Source organism: Myotis yumanensis, unplaced genomic scaffold, assembly GCF_028538775.1.
Source record: "Myotis yumanensis isolate MYYU_CA2020_CCGP unplaced genomic scaffold, mMyoYum1.0.hap1 SCAF_11, whole genome shotgun sequence".
Classification (NCBI taxonomy): Eukaryota; Metazoa; Chordata; class Mammalia; order Chiroptera; family Vespertilionidae; genus Myotis; species Myotis yumanensis.
Window position 1 is genome coordinate 66,294,517 of NW_027223762.1, and position 17,133 is coordinate 66,311,649.

At 41.2% G+C, this 17,133-nt stretch overlaps 1 pseudogene; it reads right to left on the bottom strand.

Annotated features, from left to right (window-relative positions):
- Positions 1-11,469: 11,469 nt before the first annotated feature.
- LOC139019322 (T-complex protein 1 subunit alpha pseudogene) lies at positions 11,470-13,026 on the bottom strand (annotated as a pseudogene).
- Positions 13,027-17,133: the final 4,107 nt, after the last annotated feature.

Sequence of the window (17,133 nt, forward strand, 5' to 3'; positions counted from 1 at the left end):
TAAAAATAAAATATTACAGCCAAAGAAAACATTGGCTTCTTTTAGAATTACACAGCTAGATGACAGGTGGAAAGGAAAAGTGCTACTTTTCCTTAATTTCTCTATGCCTGAGCAAGTTCTCCACAGGAACGTATCATCTAACCATTTAAATGTAACACAAAGGTTTCTATCATTTCTTTTCTGAATGACTTCTCAATTTTAAAAATTAAATACCTGGCCTAATACTGATCAGATCTTAAGAAGACAATTTAACATGAAAGCTAATCCATGTTCCCAAGTTCACTCAGAGGATTTCGTGGAGTTCCGTCCTGAGCCACCACACGGGAGACCCTGCGCTGCCTGCAGCCTCAGGACGGAGGGGACAGGAGGCTGTCACTTCCACCTGCTGTCTTGGGATACACACCTGAGTGTTTTTATTTCTACATGGGTGCAAACTTTTATACACCAAACCCAGTTATATTTATGAATGACATAAAAAGTTGGAATTTCACAGGATAAAAGAAAACATTAAAAGCATCAAAAAATAAATCCCCTGTCATTGCAGACTTATATTTTAAAGATTCTTTGAATCCAAGCCCAAGGATGTATCTTTTCTGGGATGATCTGCTTGAAAATAATTTATTCACAAAGTAAGACCCTCGGTGCCTTTTTACAAATCATTTCAGTAGCAAGTTAGTTTCCTCAACTTGACTGAGACTCACTGAACTCATTACTGTGGTGTCTCAGGAACATCGCCATGGATCGTGAGTGAGGCATTTACAGAAGTGTTAATGCTCTAATGACTTTGTTCTCATACCTCGCCTAACACGGACCATGGTATGCAATTTCTGAAAGACACTTTTACAAAAATTAAATGCTGGAGATTGATCCTCATTCTGAATTTTATATGCATTTAGAAAAAATTTATCTTTAGGAACAAATAGTGATGGCTTAAAGAGAAGTTTTGTTTTTTGTTCATTGTTTCATTACTTGTTTCAATTTTAACTTCTAATATGTAATCATTTAAATTGTAAGCCTCAAGTGCCAGTTGATGAGAATATTTAACAATGGGTGTCAGTTTCTGAGCTCCTCCTGCGGATATCCCCGACTTGCTTACGCTGGCTTTATTTCTCTCTACCTCTCAGAGAATGCGCCTTCAGTTGCTGCACCATGTGAAATACTATAATTGGAACCTACTCTACATTCAAATAGATAAATTATTAATACTCTGCTGCTGTTAAACAAGCATCACATTTGCAGCATTGGAATTCTGATTTGTCAAGTATTGGGGGATGTAACTATATTAAACAATGCCTTGATGTGAGGGGAAACATTCTTGAGAAGGGGCATCTTAATCAGTTTCATGCTGAGCAAAAGAAAATTGTAAACTATGCATTAAAAGAAGATTTACTGAAAGTTATTTTTGCTAGATTCACTGCATTCTAATTCACCGCTTCCCGTTAGCTTTCAACGTATAACATAGGTAATCTGCCAGCCACATTCATGAGCAAAGTTGGATGTGGATTTACACTTGTGGGGCTACATTACAATGGGTAGATTTAAGGTCTTACGAAATGAGTTTTTGGATTTGTTACAGAGGTACGGAGCCCCCAGATACAGGCAGATAGGTTTCCCAACATATGGCAACCACCTTATTATAAAACAAAACAGTGTCAAATCAAAGTACCTGATTACGATTCTCCAGAGCTATGCAGTTCCGATGGCCAGGCTTATATTTAATACCTCAGAAACAGCATCATTTATTTTTCTGTCTTCTCTTATCCATAAGTTATTGGGTTTGTAGGCTTTGAAACCTTAAGCAAAAGGATAAAATACAAATTATAGGAAACAGTGGAGTATGAAGAAATGAAATGACATTCTCCCCAGGTCTGAGAAAGAGGGCCGCATCCCTCTGTGCAGCCTGGGCGGATCCTGTTTCCGGAGAGCTGTGGAGGGGAGCGTGGGTAATCTTTGGGCCCAAAGAAAGCATCCACACCTCACCAGCAACAGTCAGTGATCACAGAGAGTTAACTTCCAGGTTGGAAATAACAATAACCCAAGTTTTTGAACAATAAACTCTATCATTGACAGGACTCAGATAATCAAAAGAATTGTCAGACATTGTTTACATACAGTGGGAATCACTGAAGGTCTGGTGTGTTTTATTTTGGAATAAGTGGGTTCCGCTTGTTTTCAGCTCTTTCTTCACATTTCAAATTCTCTGCGAAGTTGTGGGTTTGGGATGCTCTCAGGACTGGACATGAATAAAAACAGCATCACTATCAACAGCAGAAGCAAATTCCTTTACAACGTTCGCTTCTGAAAAATAAGATCTTTGTGGAAATTGTAGCAAAGGACAAAACACTGCTAGTGGATAAATATATTCAGTGGGTGTAATAACTGGTTAGTTTATAACCAATCGGAGATCAGGGTTCCTGGCCTTGTCCTGGGCTTTGTCCCTGTCACCACGCTGTTATTCCCGAGGCTTTAGTCCGGGTACTGATGACACAAACCTGGGCTCTAAGGAGCGGTCTGCTCCGCGGAGAGCGCTGGTGGTCATGTAGCATGTTAGTTACAATAACGATCATCTTTAGTGCTTTTAGCTGTCAGAACTTGCACAGCTAACAACAACCAGTCTTTTACTAAAATTCTACCTCATCAAACTAACTTAATTAGCAATTCAACTCCTTATTTTTGTTTTGGCTTCCCCTCTGGCTACTAATTAAAGCTTAATCGAATCCGCTGAACTGAGGTTGTAAAGAATTCATTAATATTAAAATTAGCCCCAACAATTTTTGGGGGGCTGGTGCAATTTCTATTTGTTACTGTCAGAGATTTAAAACTCAGTTGAATTGCTAAAAAAAAAAAAAAAAAAAAAAGCCTTCCCAGAAATTCTCATTCTGCCATACACATGAGCTGAGCACATATGACGAATGCCAATAGTTATATAAACAGATCATTTCTGACCAGGCAAACTCAGCCCGCTGGGGCATTTACAATATATTTAGCCAAAATAAAACTTAGGCTATTTTTCTGAAGTCATTCACATTACTTTATCCTCCTAAGTGGTTTCATATTTTGGATAAAAGAGAGAAGAAGGAGCTCTGGAAAAAATTTCAAGAATTGATCTTTGTGTATTATCTTGACAAGATTAATATATTTGAAAAATGAACAGATTTAGCTCTTCACTTTGATTTTTTACTTTTTGTAACATCAAAGATTACTCTAAAAGCCATACTGGTCATTCCGAAAAGTAAAATCAGATCAGCACCAAACTCTACTGCTCTGTATGGGACACACTTTACTTTTTAACTGAAATCGGATCTTTTATCAGGAATGGCTGAAAAGGGAATGTAATACGTTTTGTTCTCCAATAAAATAATTATGTTGGTGTATGCCTTCAATTATTTTCCAGATTTCTTTTGATGGTTTAAGTAGTAAATTTAAAACTATTAGGTTTTTATTTTAAGCCCGCATTAAAAAGTCATTTATTCAGCATTTGGATATTTGTAAGTATTCGCAATTTCAATGAGACCACATTTTGTCTTCCAGTTTGTGACATGTAAATGCAAATTGGAAATGCTTTTCTTGGTGAACAGGAAATGATTTTCATAAATCAAATCCTTTTCATTTTTGATATTTTAATAAATTTGTAAAAACGTGTATATTTATTTTACCCTTTAGGAAAATTCCAAATGTGTAGGAAACAAACATGTTGGCACTAAAATATACAGCAACTAATACTACTTAGCATATTTTATTAAACCTGAAAATTAAAATACATTTATAAAATGCAAAGCTTGGTCAAAATATACATGAAAAGTACTGTTGCATCTAGGTTTCATTTAGATAACACATGTTACAAAATAATCACACACACACATAAAAGAAATATATGTCAATTTATAATCCCTGGATTAAATCAACAATGGCATACAGGGCACACAATTTAAATCTTAGTGACAATTTCCATGAAGTTATTTAAATACATTTTGACTTCTGACAAGAGGATGTAATTTATAAAACAGCACTTACCTAAAGTAGCATGACGATACTTTCATTTCTGCAAACACGACTTCTGACATCCCAATATGGAGCCTTTAAAAGAAACCAGCGGGATAAGTGGGGTGTAAAGGGACTTGCCTTTGGCTGGTGGGTGCACACTGTGTGTGCAGATGATGTGTTATGGAGTCCTATGCTTGAAACCTGTATGGTTTTATTAACCAAGGTCACCCCAGTAAATTCAATAAAAAAGAGAAAAAAGTAAAAATGAAAACTAAAATTTATTGGAAAAATAGTCAACATACATAAGCAGAAATTGATGGATAAAATACTTAAAACATTTATCTGATTTGAGGAAACAAAAAAATTACTTTCAAAAAATAATTCTTCCTCAAACTAATAAAAAATTATTCCTTAAATATAGAAAAGTCAAGTCCAGCTTCAGCTGCAGTCATCCTGTAAATGAAGGGTGGTGTTTTGACGTTATCATTGCCTGGCAAAAGCATTATCTGACATTAATGTTGCATGGTATTTTATCAGTGTTTTGAGTTAAATTCTTAAATTCTTATTATGTTCCATACAAACACACTACAATCATAAGATAACATCTTAAAATAGTTTTACAAATTTCTGTTTCAAGTGAAATGAGGCTGATTGTTAACTGAGTGATTTAGGTTATTGGAGAAACATATTAAATTAAGGGAAAATAAATACTTATTTTAGCTTAAGCAAAATCAATCTGTATTAATCAAAGAAAATGCTACTTTCACCATTAAATTTGAATTTGACCTGAGAAGTAATGAAAGAAGCCACAAGCTCTCTATAGAGTATTTGAAAAAAAACAACAGAGCAGTTAAATTAGTAAAGTCTGCAACTATCTTTGAAGCTTAAGTTTTAAATATTATGAGATTACAATTTTCAACACAATAAAACAGTGATACTTTCCAAACATATTCCTAAAATACCACTGATATTCTTTGGATGCATTTGGATTTGATGCTCTTAAGTAAGCTAAGAAATCCTCTGCATCTACAGAGTCTCATGGAAGCTTGCATTATTTTATACCAGACCAGACTGGCAAATGCTGCTATACAACTGAACATCTACACAGGACAATGTCCTAAAAGGACATGGGAGAACAAGGAATTACATGCTATACTTCAGAGTACATGGTGCTATCATTTTGATATTATAGGAATGTGACAGTTTGATATGAATGTGGTATAAAAATAATATGACTTTAAAGTAGAATACAGACAAGGCTAATTAAGATATTTTAACTTTACTGTTTTAACTATAACTTTATCCATAGCTGCTTTAATGATTCTATTTTTTAAAAATTTATTTATGATCTTAAATGAGGGCGTCTCCTGCACAATTAACACATCATTATTGGCATTATATAAAACCTATCTGTTACACACAGACTCCAAGTATATGTTTTGGTATTTCTCAACATAGCCTTGTTTTGTCAGTACTTCATACTGTTTTCTTTCCCCAGTATATAGGTCAGAACTATTATTACATTTTCAATTTTACAGAGGTAAAATATGTAGCTATATTTGTTTTAATTGTAGCATTGATCTTAACTAGCATTAGAAGTCTTGTTACAATGTTTTAGGATATCATAGAATAATAAGCAAAGGAATATAGGACACCTATCATTCATACAAATATTAATTTTCTTCTTTTATTCCTCTTCTCATCTATATATACTTAATCCAGAAAGTGTTATTATTCCTCAAATATTTAGTAAAAAAGAAGAGGATGCCATACACACACACACACACACACACACACACACACATATAAAATACCACCTACGATTTCTTTTTATAAACTGAATTGATCATAAAAGGCATTATGTAATTGTAACCATCTACTTGTATGAAATTAATAAAAATGTTATCATATGTGAAATAATGATTTTTGTATAAAATATTAAATAGTTCTCAGAACACTTTACCATGGTTTTGTAATAAAGCAATACCACAAGAAGAAAAATATTTGCTTGTGTATATAAAATACTACTGTTTTTTTCAGTCATATTTTCCCCTAAGGATGAAGGAAAGTGTGGAGGGGCTGGTTTGGGTTGGTGAAAGGGAGCACAGAATGACATCCGGGGATAAAGGACCTCAATTCGCCTCCGTGTCTGCCCCTAATGATGCACGGGGACCCAGTGCTGGTCACTTGAATGAGCTCATTGGAGCTCAGCCTCAGTGCAGTCCCCTGGGTCAGGCCTGTAAGTGTGACCTCCTTTATAGAGCGTTTGAGAGAGGCTTCCTTTCCTAGGTTCCTCAAAGGATGTGAAGGAGAGTCAGCAACAGAAGAGCATCACAAAGGGGAACATTAAACAGTGGTCACCAAGGGCTGGGAGAGGGGTGAGGAGTTGAATGAGCAGAGTCTGGATTTTGCAAAAGGAAGAGCTCTGTGGGCGAATGCTAGTGATGGAAGCACACCAGTGTGAATGTACTGATGCCCCTGGATTGTACGTTTCAACATGATTAAGGCAATTATTTTTGTGTTCTGTGTATTTTGTCACAATTTAAAATATAATATAAAAACGGAGGACCTTTATTTTAAAGACAATGCATATCTAAGCAGGACGAATCCCCTGTTCATTTCAGGATCAATAACATGATCCGTGACCTGGGACAGCAGACCTGGGGTCAGGTGACTAGGAAAAGTGGCCGGTGTCTCAGGTGAGAAATACCATCCCTATCTAATTCACAGCAGGGAATTCACAGGCACAATTTTAAAGTAATTATCTCGGATTGCCCAGCTCTGAAAAACAGGTAATAAAATCAAGAAACTAAGTTTTACAATTTGAGCAAACACTGTCAGTGAGAATAACAATTGTCTTGAGAACATCTTTTAAGTACAGGTAGCTATTTCAATTTTGTATGCAGAGAATATGATAGGGGAGGGGAGGAGAGACAACAGTGACAAAACCACAGGACAGAGTTAGTTGCAGGTAGAACCAATACCTTCATGCAACTGTATCATTATTCCAGTAAAAACAGCCTCGCAGTAGATGAAACCTGTGGTTTACAGGACAAAATGCTGCTTAAGTTAACCAGTTCACAAATTTCATACCATTTCCTTTTCCATATTGTATGTTGAGTTATTTGAAATGCAAATATGGACTTTCTATAAAGATTAAAGATCCTTCTCAAATATATTAAATATGAGTATCTAAACATGGTCAGACCAAAATGACACACCCCGTGTGCATAAAACACACTCTTTTCTGATGGGCTTAGCAAGCTTTAGCCCTGTCTTGGTATTATGCACTTTACAGAAATATGCAAGAAGGTCCAATGATTTGTTGTCAAAGATTAGGAGTAAGTGAATTATAGCCAGAATGCCTAACAATTAGGAGTTAACTGTATAATTAAGAAGATCGATTGTACAAATTTTCAAATGATTTGGGAATGGATTTTTAAATGAACATTGTAACTTATATGTGTTTTATCCTTGTAATTATAAAACATGCACAAGCTGAGCCTAGCACCCCGCACACACACACTCTATTCATGGCTGTTAACTCTGCTCAGAGCATTCATTGGCCTTTCCGCTGGAGGACTGCCAGTAACACTACTTGTAAACTGAAATACATAAACAGCATTGTATTTTATATTTAAAATCATTTTCAAGTAAACATTGAGAGCCTTGTTTTATTACAGTCTATTATGACTTTAATATTTCTTTTATTTATGCGCTTAAATATATACTCTTCACCTATAAAACATGAAAAAAATCAAGTGATTTTTGACACAGATTGCATTTTAATGTAAATAAAGAATCTGCACTTCCTTTATGGAAATTTGTGGAATATTCTAAATTAATTTTAGCAATAACTTTCCTAAAATGTAAGAAATTATAATAACATTAAAAAGATAATATTTGTCTCCTTTGGCTTCGAGAAGTTATGAATTTAAAGCCTAGTTTAATAGCAAACATATATACGTGCAAATTTGTATTAAAATTATTTTGGTGATTTTGATATCATTTTTGATCTTTAAATTGATGAAGAACAAGCATCTTATTTTTCACTGGATCATGTATTATTATGAATAAAAATTCTGAGCAGTTTAAAGAATTTAACAAAAAGCTAAAAGTTTATTTCTAATATATAAAGAAATACACCACCAGTGACATCATTTTCCCATTAGACTTAGCTTGCAATGTACAAAGCAATTAACCACATCTTGGTAAACATTAATGATTGAAAATAGTGATCATGATTGACACCATTGCAAAATGTCTTTGTTTCGGTCAGAATTCCTAAGTAAAGTTTATTGAAAAAATCTTATATTAATTCTACTGATTGGTTTATGGTTGATTTTTCAATGGCAGCTAATTATTCTCAGCATGTTTTTAGTTACGAATTGTAAACCAGCATCACTTAGACTTTTTAGTTTTACTTCACTTATAAAGCACATGCTGGTGATTTCTCAGATTACATCAGATGATTTAAGCCTTTAAAAAAAAACTTGGTTTGTTACATTAAGTATATTAATAATGCTCCGTCAGAATAAACACCAACATAAAAAACATTTACACAGCTTAAAACAAATTATTATTTAGCTTTCATTTCCCCTAGAAAATTCAAGATAAATATACATAGAACTCAAGAATTTGTTGATTGAAAATATAATTCTAAGTCCAATGAATTGGGGAAACCAGTTGGAAGCAAATGAACTTGCTGCCAACCTAGCACACATTTGAGCTGAACAATTATGACAAGTTCTGCTAATACCTCGTATGCAATCTCATTTACAAAGTTCTCCACAGCTTTTATTGGAAACACATATGTAGACAATTTTAACTGAAATCCAACTTTATCTGACTAGATAGGAAGTGAGTCCTTTGGAGCGTTTGTGGGAGGGAGCATTTTCAGTGACAGAAATTTCTTTACTAATGTGGGCTTTTAAATACCAAATTGCAATACAAGTAACAAAAGGAGAGAGGAAAGAAAGATGAGGCGATAGAGAGAGAGATGGACATGACAAAGGAGACGGAGGGCGAGATTTCTTGCCCTTCCCTTCGGAGAGAGCCAACATCTCTTCAAGTGCAGGTAGAGTAGGAGAGCTGGCCCACGGAGGCGCAGTGTAAGCCTGGCCATGGGGAGGATGGGAACCACTTGCCCAGGCACATACTGTGGCAAGTACTCCCAAGGTCCGCTGTCATAGTCCCAGGTTTTATTTCTCATCAGAGTGCGTTGTAGGAGAGAACCATTTATTTATTTTTAACTTTAAAAAAATATATATTTTTATTGATTTCAGAGAGGAAGGGAGAAGGAGAGAGAGAAACATCAACGATGACAGATAATCATTGATCAGCTGCCTCCTGCATGCTCTTAACTGGGGATTAAGCCCATACCCAGGCATGTGCCCTTGATCGGACTTGAACCTGGGGCCCTTCAGTCCGCAGGCCGACGCTTTATCCACTGATCCAAACTGACTAGGGCCTTTTTAACTTTTTGAAATGAAAGTTAACAATGGTCATAACTTAGCTCATGAGGTCAACATCCCCAGGAGAAGGAAGAAAAAGTGGAAATTGGCTTATAAACTTTTACAATACAATCAATTACATCAGTATCTTCGATCTCAGATTGATCACTAAAATGTTCCTTGGTGGCTAAGGTTGTATAATCAGAAAAGTGTGTGGAAGAGAGTGTTGAGCAGAGTTAAATGATCTGCTTTGGAAAGAGGAGAAAGGAGGGAAGAGCTAACTTTTTCAGCATTCCTTAGTTTTCATCTCACAGCTGGGCACAGCATGTCGGTGCGCACACCTGGCCAGAGAGCAGGCTGCCTGGATTTCATGAGGACCCTAATTACAAACAGACAAGTGCAGAGATGCACCAGGTCAGCCAGCGGGGCAAAAGGGGAAGGAAAGTGACAAATTCTCAACATTTCCCAGAGAGTAATAATATCCACAACTCTGGTAGCCCTTTCATGTGAAAAAGATCCAGAAACTGTCTGTCATCAGGACAAGAGGGTCCTGGCCAGGCCCCATAGGCGCCCCTAGCTCTGGTTACGTTCACCCACTGTTCTGTACCTTCTTGTAAGAAGACCAGAGAATCTCTGGCGGGCCATGCGGAGTCATACATGAGGAAGGTAGAAAAGAAATCAAGTCGTGGATATTGGGTTTTCCCCCAGTGTGGCAGTTCATTGGAACCCCAATTTGTCTACAGGGTACCTGTTTTTATCCTTCCTTTGAGGACCTGTGGAGCCTTTCCAAAAGCCAGGCCATACATAACCCTCAGTTCTGGAGTCCTGCCAACCTCAGGATACCTCCTTTCGTCTCTGCATAGCCGACCACCGTGTTCGGCACGGATCACGATGTGCTGTCCCAGGAAGGCTGGCTTCTAAGTGGATTTTTTACTGAAAGTGTCTCATTTGTTTCCCTCCTTCCTATTTCCACAGGTTCTGTCTTTCTGAACCCCATCTCTTCCTCTTCTGCACTTCTACTGTCTCAGCATTTAATTCCTCCTCAGTGCTTCCAACTCCCACTCGCCTACAGAGGTTCCACGAGGAGCTCAGCTGCACCTGGGAGCGAAGGCAGGAGAGCTGACATGGGCCTTTGAAGACAGAGGCACAGAAATTGTGCTCACTCAGTTTCCCTGGAATTACATGAGCACTCCCTTTTCACACATTTACCTGGGAATGAACAAGTGCATGTACACACACAAAGACGCGTGGTTGATGAATAGGTAGCATGATATTTGGTTTTCAGGCTTGGACTTTTAAAGTTGAACACAAAAGAAGGTCAAGGTATCAATTAGGTTGCTGTAGGCTGTGAATTTTAGAAAACCCAACTGACAGTGGCTGAAAGGGTTCATTTATTATTTACTCAGTAGGCATCCTGGGTTGGGAGTGCCAGCATGTACAGGTAACTCACCATGCGCAAGGCCAGTTCTTCCCATGTGTCTGCTAGGGCTGCTTCAGCAGCAGGGTAATGTGTTTCTTTTTTTCTTTTTTAAAATATACTTTTATTGATTTCAGAGAGGAAGGGAGAGGGAGAGAGAGATAGCGATAGAAACATCAATGATGAGAAAGAATCATTGATCGGCTGCCTCTTGCCTGCCCCCTATTGTGGATTGAGCCTGCAACCTGGGACCGGAATCGAACCTGGGACCCTTCAGTCTGCAGGCCAATGGTCAATCCACTGAGCCAAACCAGCTAGGGCTCTTTTGTTTGTTTGTTTAAATACCAACTTTTGTTTAAATAAAAACTTCCTGAAAGTTTCCTTCCTTGTTAGGAGAAGACTGAGGCCAAAGCTACAGGGATCACATTCTGTCCCAAAGGAAATACCGGGAGGATGTTTACCCTCAGGTGAGAAATGTTTCCATTGTTCCTTTCTCCTGTTATGAAAGAGACTGATCAATAAGACGTGTTTTTGGACTGCTGGTTGTACTTTAATGCGTAATATGTGAGGTATAAGAAACTGCATCTTACAGTGAATAAATAAAGAGGAGTCAGATCAGCCATCGAGGGCTCCTGAGTGAGCAGCATGCTATGGCCTCCGTGCCTGTCATCTCTGCTTTCTGGATGTAATTTAATAAGATCTCAATTCGAAGAACGGTATTTGCAGCTTCTGTAGCAAATTTCAAGGTCTTAAGCTTAACTGTGGTTGGTTCAAACACCCCTGTTTGTTGTTTCGAGGTTTACCACTGACCAGATCAGACCATCCATTTTAGGTTTTTATGTTCTGGGTTAATTTAACCTCCTTGCGAAAAGCTGTTAACTTTGCAAAAAGATCAGTGGGGTTTGGGGCAGCACTAACAGCCAGTGTGATAGGAATAACAAGAAAAGATCTTGCAAACTCTGCAATAGCAAGCTTTTCCCACAACCTCCTGCTGGTGGCCTAGTTTTCAAGGTACATGGAAAGTCTCCTTACAGCACCCCGCCTGAAGCCATAGATTTTGACTCCAAAACGCTCTTTACCACACAAAGAGCATCATGTAAAGAGCTCTCCATCGCATCACACATGAACCCTTTGCCCCACGTACGATCACTGCCCCGTGTGTGAGCCTTAGCGTTGTGATCAGGATCATTTCATCGTCACATTCTCTCCTGTCCCACTTCTACAGCTTGTCCCAACATGGACGCTTCACCAGTTTCTTTACCTTCCAAATGGGTGGAGTTGCTCCAGAAGCTTAAGCGATGTGTTTACGGTCCCTTTGTAAAACTCTTCTAATTGCCAGAGCACCAGTCTCCACAGAGCACTCCAGACACTATCGTCCATCCCACCATGGGTGGGAGGAAGGTTGGCACCAGTTGCCAGGATCTGGATTTGCTCCTGGTGACATCCGATTCTCTCTGTCTAAGCTGGTCCAGTTGCTCCAAGTCTGTAATCACCACCTGCACACCAAGCGTCATGCTTGCTTTCTGCAGGCTGAAGCCAAGGCAAGCACATTTTGCATGAACTGTTCTCTTGGGCATCCCCGGGGTCCCGCCACACAGTGCGTGCGCAGACAGTGATGAACATCCTCTCCACATGACTTCTCCCACAGGCTTTCAGAATCTTCACCGACTGACCGTGAGGGAGGCTGGCCTTTCCCATCTGTGTATTTAATCACAGGTACAGCATTTACCATATTGGTGATGAAACCGTGTAGTCAATGATTTTGGATGGCACTGAGGTCTTAGAGCCTTAATCAGGCAATCCCTTCCCAGGTATAACGTGCTGCTTCCTTGCAAGCAGGCCGATAGCATAACTGATGCCTTTGACTAACTCGCCTGCAGTTTTAGGAGTTCTGCTGCAACCACAGAGGTAGTTCCATCTCCCACCTCTTTGTCAGCCAGCTCACAAAGAACTTGAGCTGCAGTCACTTCAGGCTGGCTGTACCATCATTATAATGGCATCACCGATATCATCTACCAACATCTTACCCAAGCCCAGGGGACCAGGAGAACATTTTACTATTTTGGCAATAGAAGCTGCACCCTCGGTGCTGGGAGCCGATCGCCTCCCCAGTGCTGCATGCTGAACATGGACAAAGGCCTCTGCACCTTCCAGCCGGGTAATGTGTTTCATTCATACCTCAGACCATTAGTGTCTGGGTTCTAGGCCACACAGCAGCGCCTGGAAGGAGGCCGAGCCATGTGGCAGGGGCTGTGAGAACACCGCTCCAGCCCTGCCCCAGCCCCTGCCCCACGCCGGGCAGGGCAGGTATAAAAGCTGAATAAGACTTAATGACCTTTCCCACAGTTACCTCATTGGCTGGAGCTGGGTCACATGGCTCCCGTCAAGCCACCGTGAAAGTATTTGTGGCCTGTGGCTCTGGTGGGAGCCTGGAAGGAAGAGCTGCGGAGGATGGCTGCTGAGAGGCCGGCCCATCGGCCTGCACCAGCTCAGCTGCCCAGGGCAGGTGTTTGGGAATACAGTAATGAGTTTTGTTACAAGTATTTATTTTAAGGGGTGCACCGTTACCAAGGTAGCAACACAACAAAGAGCTGCAGTGAATTAGAAATGAAGCTTAGCTCCTAGGTCAGAAGGGGCCGCCTGTCAGCAGAGCCACGGCCCTGGCCACAGGGCAGTTAACCAGCAGGCTAGTTCCACTTCACTTGTTTCCTAATGCACCTTTATGCATCCAATCTGCTCAGCAATAACATTTATCCCCAATAAAATGCTGTGTATTACATCACAGGTAATCTGGATAACTCACCTCATATTAAGGAAAAATTGGTATATGATTTGAAGTAAAAAAACAAAAAAAAAAGAAGAAGCAAAACTTAAGTTTGGAGAAATGAATTCCTTTTCACTTAACCTGCAAGGCCAAGGGTGGGTGCCTTCGTGGAGGATAAATCATCGCACGGTGGACAGGAAACCACAGGGCAAGGGGCTGCCTCCAGCAGCATCCACAGGTGCCGCTCACAGCCGAGGACCGGTCCAGCAGGGCTGTTGGTCAACTAGACCACATCTCAGCATTGTGGGAGCTGAGGACACCTGACACCAGTCAGCTCCAGATCCGAGTCAGCTGACTCCTGTCCCAGGATTTCTCTTGTGAGTCAATCAGTGCTGGAGTTTAGTTTTTAAAACTTGGTCTTAGGGGGTTAGAAGTCAAGTTGAGAAAATAAGAGGTATTTCAGTGCAGCCCTGACTTTGACAGCGCCTTCCGGAGAGTGCCTCTACATGCCATGCTTGTGGGCGCTCAGCTGTAAGCCTCCACCTTTCTTCTGCTCTGCATGCTGCCAGCTCACTTAATCCTCGGCAGAGCAGTATCCATTCCTCCAATTATAAAATTTAAGCACTCATGTTTTCCCCTTCTCTGTGGAAGAGTGAAGGTACTACTTTCATCCCAAGTAGCTGTTTTAAATTTTATTATTCTCATGTATAGCAGTCCTTCCTGACAGGCTTAATTCTCTCGGCTCAGAAGTGACCCCTGGCAAGATCTTGAATTGCTGGTTATTAGTGTCTCTAAACCTATTTAATGGCCCAGGAACCAAGGCACACAGGGTTGACGTCCCTGCCCTCCGGAACCAGAGCTAAGGTTCACACACAGGCAGGCTGCATCCAGAGCCCTTGCTCTCAACCTTCAGTACCTGTGGCTCCAAGTTAAGACCAAATATATGAGTAGCCTCCAGCATTGCAGGACTACCCTTACTCCACCAGGGCCCAATTCCCGCCTCTCCGAGGGGCTCTCTGTGTGGTGTCTCGCCCACATCACTCCTGGCCACCTGTGTAGGGAGCAGGTGGTGTCAGTGGGAAATCCTAGCCCTGGCCCCGTCATCCTGATTCTGACACAATAATGTCCAACACTGATCACAGAGTCCCCTGAAAGAGGCCCTTTCACCTCTGGGCTTTGTTTTCTCATCTCTACATGAGACGTGAAAACACAGCCATGGCCTCCCACACCTGCCCTCTCGGCACTGGCAGGCTGGGCCTCCCCTTCACCTGGGAGGCGAGCAGGAACCAAATGGAGTTTCTTTCCTTTTTGATTTTCCGGGGTTTTGATTTGAAGAAAAAGAAAGTGTCGGACTGCAGTGGGAAGGCCAGGGAGGGTTGGGGGACAGGAGGGAGGGGAGTAAGAGATCAACCGAAGGACTTGTATGCACCCATATAACCATAACTAATGGACATAAGACACTGGGGGGTAAGGGAGGGCAGGGGCTTGTCAAGGGCGGGGGGGGGGGGGGGAAAGGACACTTATGTAATACCCTTTGTAATACTTTAAGCGGAAAAAAAAAAAAAAAAAAAGAAAGTGAACTGCAGGCGACCAAGTCATCTTCCCAGGGCTCCCCCAGCAGCCTGTCTCCGGGGCTGTTCTGACTAATGGCGGTGCCTCCCACTGAGCCCATGGAATAGGCATCAGGAAGGTGTTTCCTCAAAGGTTTACACCCAAGTGTTGTGAAGGTCAAAACCAGTGGTCGGCAAACTCATTAGTCAACAGAGCCAAATATCAACAGTACAACGACTGAAATTTCTTTTGAGAGCCAAATTTTTTAACCTTAAACTACAGTGGGACCTTGACTTATAAGTGTCCCGACTAACGAGTTTTTTGAGATACCAGCTGTCTCTTGGCCAAGTTTTTGCACTGAGTTGACAGAGTAATTTGAGTTAACGAGCTCCTTAACAAGCTCGGTCTCAGAAGGAAATAGACTCTTAAGTCAAGGCCCCACTGTATATAGGTAGGTACATTGCTATTGACTTAATTAGGGTACTCCTAAGGCTTAGGAAGAGCCACACTCAAGGGGCCTAAAAGCCGCATGTGGTTCTCGAGCCTCAGTTTGCTGACCAGGGGTCAAAACAATAGGGCCTCTCCCTTGCAGGCTACACATCTTTGGATTAGAAGACGCTGGTTTGCTGTTCTCTGAGCTCCCTGGGTCTTGCTCTTTTCTTCCAGGCTGACCCAGCAGGTCCCGGGAGGAAGCTTGGGGTGTCTGCCCGGGGCTGGGCTTCGGGCCTCGGGACGAAAAGCAGTGAGATGTGGATATTCACAGCCTCGCCAGCTTTGGAGCACATGTCTAGTTTGCCTTTAAAACCCGTAATATTTTAAACCAAAACAGTAATATGAAAAGTCCTTTGCACCGGAAGAGCCAATCATACAAAACACAGATGACATAATTTCTTAAAATTCAAATGTCTCCTTTTGTCACATTAAACAATGACCTTCCACCTCCAAATTAGTTTTTCCTTCCTTTATGATCTTTCCTCGTTTTTTCTCCTCTCAGCCTCTCTACCTCCTGCACAAACAACCCTAAGAAATAGAGAGCAAAATGCCACAAATTGGAATGATTGCCTCCCGTCTGCTGCCGCAGCTGTGCTGGGGAGATTCCTGAAACGGAGGAAGCCAAAGGTCACCGTGAGTTTCCTAAATGTCAGATGCTGTCAAAGTGCAGCCTATGCTAGTTCCCGCCACTCGGGAGCCGGCCGCAGCCCTGCCTTTTTCTGCTGCACGTGGTGGCACCTTCCCGGGGCCGCTGTGGCAGCCTGGACCGCGGCCCAACAGCGAGCGCCCGCTGAGCGGCCAGGCCTCTCCAGGCGCCATGGCTTCCACGGGGAGATTTTCACCTTTTCACCTGGACAGAAGGCATGTTTCTCTTTCAATGTTGATAAGTGCTTATCTTTCTGAGTACCCATGCCGCCCTCCATGAATATGAATGGCCACTTTTACTTTTCCAAATATGGAGATGAGTTCAGACCATTAAATCTATTGGATTGGATTTGAGACAAACACAGCGACAAGTCATGTGATCAGGAGAAAATGAAGACTACAAGTGTGTGTTGAAATTTGTCATTTGCTGGACCACCCTTTAGGAATAAGAATGCTGGATGGCGTGCCAGGAAGAGGAGGAGCGTCAGCACTGGACAGGGAGCTGAGGGCTGGCCAGATGCTGCCTACAGAGGCGAAAGGGAAGAAGGACCAGGCAGGGGGGTAAGCCCTTCTCCCCTCACACTTGGCCGTGTAAACAGGTGTCTAGAGAGGTGGAGTGCGAGCTGGAAGTGCTGCTGGCCGCAATTTGCCGCCCCGCTCCAGGCGCCAATATCCAGTTCTAGGCTAGATGAGCAACTGACTGAGCCTCTGAGATGACACTGAAGGTTCACTATGGCATCAGACCTGCAGGCCAGGCAAAGAGTGCTACCCAGTTCTTTGAGATGATTCTAATGCACAACGAGCCATAGTGTGTACTGGGGCCCCTG